The sequence below is a fragment of the Hyla sarda genome, unplaced genomic scaffold, assembly GCF_029499605.1.
Source record: "Hyla sarda isolate aHylSar1 unplaced genomic scaffold, aHylSar1.hap1 scaffold_3049, whole genome shotgun sequence".
Classification (NCBI taxonomy): domain Eukaryota; kingdom Metazoa; phylum Chordata; class Amphibia; order Anura; family Hylidae; genus Hyla; species Hyla sarda.
The window spans coordinates 1-3,910 of NW_026609769.1; the positions used below are offsets into that span (position 1 = coordinate 1).

General features: G+C 45.7%; 1 non-coding gene across 1 annotated transcript; it reads left to right on the forward strand.

The window, feature by feature from the left end:
* Positions 1-1,637: 1,637 nt before the first annotated feature.
* LOC130328140 (U2 spliceosomal RNA) lies at positions 1,638-1,828 on the forward strand. Its single transcript, XR_008872207.1, has one exon. It is a non-coding gene; the product is annotated as a U2 spliceosomal RNA (small nuclear RNA).
* The last annotated feature ends 2,082 nt before the right edge of the window (positions 1,829-3,910 follow it).

Genomic DNA, 3,910 nt, shown 5'->3' on the forward strand with positions numbered 1-3,910 from the left:
GGGTCTCCTGGCTGTTCACACAGGTGTGTCATTGCTGTACATTGACCATGCATTGCTTCTGTGGTATTGCAAAGGCAAAGACAAATGCTTCCAGCCATCCATTGCACTAATGGATTGGTCATCAGCTGGCTGTCTATGTCCCGCATCAATATAGACCAAAGTACAGAGGGTTAGGCTATGCTATTGTGCACCTACCTGATGCATCAGAAGGTGCGAGGCCCTTGCTAAATTCTGTGCACAGACTTTGAGATCTATACTTTAGACTGTATCTAAACCTGCTCCAACATGGACTGACATTCTGGCCTACTTTCAGCCGATGCGACTTGTCTGTCGCTGAACAGTCGCTTTTTATGTATTCAGCACCTATGTATAATGTTGTAAAAATGCTCTAGAAGCTAAAGTCGCAGAAATGTCACACATATTTGGCCTGCAACTTTCTGTGCGACAAATTCAGACAGGAAAAATCAGTATAAATCCTTAGAAAATTATCCCCCAGTGTCTCCATCTGCTGGCGGTATTGAATAAGCATTGCTGCACTGATGGGGTATGCATTAGACGAAAAAAAAGAAGAAAAAGAAGAATAATACGCCCAGAAAAGAGGCGAAAAGGAGAAAAACTTAAAAAAACGTGAAAAAAAAGTAAGAGGAAGAGAAGGGAAAAAAAGGTGGAAATGGGTTTAAAAGTGATTTCGGCGGAGAAATATATATATATATATATATATATATATATATATATATATATATATATATATATATATGTATATACGCGCACACACACACATATATATAAACGTATTCTCCGTTGAGATATTGCAGCCGCTGCTGTGTCCAGGCCCAGGAGCCTTAGCACTGTGCTGTGATGTCACTCAATACCACTGACATCACTAGGTGTAAACAACATCTCTCCTTTGCTGTGTATGTGACTATGGAGCTGTTTGGTGATGTCGTCTATTATGGCCTTCATAGAAGCAACAGGAGATTGTTGCATCCATCTAGAACCCTCAGAACTACAGTGCTATGATGTCACTCACTTCCACAGGCCTTGCAGAGTGTAAACAACAACAACCCAGCTTTGTTGTGTATGTAACCATAGGGATTTGTGATGTCACCTAGAACCTTCACAGCAGCGACAGCTTTATGAGGAGCATCAGCACTGCTCTGCCTGAGCAGAACCATCACCGCCATAGGTTGTCAAATAACCCGGATTTAACCCACACAGGTAAGTCCAATGGGGTGCAGGCATGTCCTCTATGCTTACAGCTTCCCGTGGGTGTTGGTTTGATACCGTTTGGGGACAGCCAAGGAGGCATCTGCAGGCAACAAAGGTAGGTGTGTGCTTGTGTGTGTGTTTCCTATGCAGATCCTAAGCCCAGTGTCACATGCAAGTAGGAGGAGTAAGAAGGGTTCCTGGCAAATCCGGGTTATGGATTGCATTTAAAAAGGCCCCGTGGGAGTGCAATGGGCCCCTGTCTTGCTGCTTAGCAATAATGGTATGGGTTTAGGTTCTGCTGTGTGTACTGGTGGTTGACTGCCCCCCAGCCCAGAGTGTGCATGGAAAATTGTCTGGCAGCCTCCCTGACAGCAAGCAGTGATAGTGCCCATGAAGGGGACCTTGTTGGGCCCGCCCCTTTCACGGTTATCGCTTCTCGGCCTTTTGGCTAAGATCAAGTGTAGTATCTGTTCTTATCAGTTTAATATCTGATACGTCCCCTATCTGGGGACCATATATTAAATGGATTTTTGAGAACGGGGGCCGATTTCGAAGCTTGCTTCCGTCGCCCTATGCATTGACCCGATATGGCAGTATCTTCGGGTACAGTGCACCACCCCCTTACAGGGTTAAAAAGAAAGATTCCTACTTTCATTGCTACCTGCTTGCTGGCTAGCCAGCTAGCCAGCCCTGTGGGCCTTGCTGCTGCAGCCAAAAAACAAAAGGTGGTGCTGCTGCTGCTGCTTCTGCTGCTTCTGCTTCTGCTTGTGTCTGGCCCCTGTTGGAGCGTCCAGGCACAGGACTTCTGCTGCTGCTGACTAAATGGCCTCCTTAATTGGATCATTTGAGTAGCCAGCACACCTGTGCAGGTAGGGCATGGCATGATAGGCAGCTGCCTTGATAGCGGGTGGGTGCTGAATGTTCCTAATTGACAAAATAAGATTAATGCTTATGAAGAAATATAAAATCTCATCCCTTCCCCAATATCGCGCCACACCCCTACCCCTTAATTCCCTGGTTGAACTTGATGGACATATGTCTTTTTTCGACCGTACTAACTATGTAACTATGTAACATAACATGGGGGGGGGGGGGGGGGTCTCCTGGCTGTTCACACAGGTGTGTCATTGCTGTACATTGACCATGCATTGCTTCTGTGGTATTGCAAAGGCAAAGACAAATGCTTCCAGCCATCCATTGCACTAATGGATTGGTCATCAGCTGGCTGTCTATGTCCCGCATCAATATAGACCAAAGTACAGAGGGTTAGGCTATGCTATTGTGCACCTACCTGATGCATCAGAAGGTGCGAGGCCCTTGCTAAATTCTGTGCACAGACTTTGAGATCTATACTTTAGACTGTATCTAAACCTGCTCCAACATGGACTGACATTCTGGCCTACTTTCAGCCGATGCGACTTGTCTGTCGCTGAACAGTCGCTTTTTATGTATTCAGCACCTATGTATAATGTTGTAAAAATGCTCTAGAAGCTAAAGTCGCAGAAATGTCACACATATTTGGCCTGCAACTTTCTGTGCGACAAATTCAGACAGGAAAAATCAGTATAAATCCTTAGAAAATTATCCCCCAGTGTCTCCATCTGCTGGCGGTATTGAATAAGCATTGCTGCACTGATGGGGTATGCATTAGACGAAAAAAAAGAAGAAAAAGAAGAATAATACGCCCAGAAAAGAGGCGAAAAGGAGAAAAACGTAAAAAAACGTGAAAAAAAAGTAAGAGGAAGAGAAGGGAAAAAAAGGTGGAAATGGGTTTAAAAGTGATTTCGGCGGAGAAATATATATATATATATATATATATATATATATACGCGCACACACACACATATATATAAACGTATTCTCCGTTGAGATATTGCAGCCGCTGCTGTGTCCAGGCCCAGGAGCCTTAGCACTGTGCTGTGATGTCACTCAATACCACTGACATCACTAGGTGTAAACAACATCTCTCCTTTGCTGTGTATGTGACTATGGAGCTGTTTGGTGATGTCGTCTATTATGGCCTTCATAGAAGCAACAGGAGATTGTTGCATCCATCTAGAACCCTCAGAACTACAGTGCTATGATGTCACTCACTTCCACAGGCCTTGCAGAGTGTAAACAACAACAACCCAGCTTTGTTGTGTATGTAACCATAGGGATTTGTGATGTCACCTAGAACCTTCACAGCAGCGACAGCTTTATGAGGAGCATCAGCACTGCTCTGCCTGAGCAGAACCATCACCGCCATAGGTTGTCAAATAACCCGGATTTAACCCACACAGGTAAGTCCAATGGGGTGCAGGCATGTCCTCTATGCTTACAGCTTCCCGTGGGTGTTGGTTTGATACCGTTTGGGGACAGCCAAGGAGGCATCTGCAGGCAACAAAGGTAGGTGTGTGCTTGTGTGTGTGTTTCCTATGCAGATCCTAAGCCCAGTGTCACATGCAAGTAGGAGGAGTAAGAAGGGTTCCTGGCAAATCCGGGTTATGGATTGCATTTAAAAAGGCCCCGTGGGAGTGCAATGGGCCCCTGTCTTGCTGCTTAGCAATAATGGTATGGGTTTAGGTTCTGCTGTGTGTACTGGTGGTTGACTGCCCCCCAGCCCAGAGTGTGCATGGAAAATTGTCTGGCAGCCTCCCTGACAGCAAGCAGTGATAGTGCCCATGAAGGGGACCTTGTTGGGCCCGCCCCTTTCACGGTT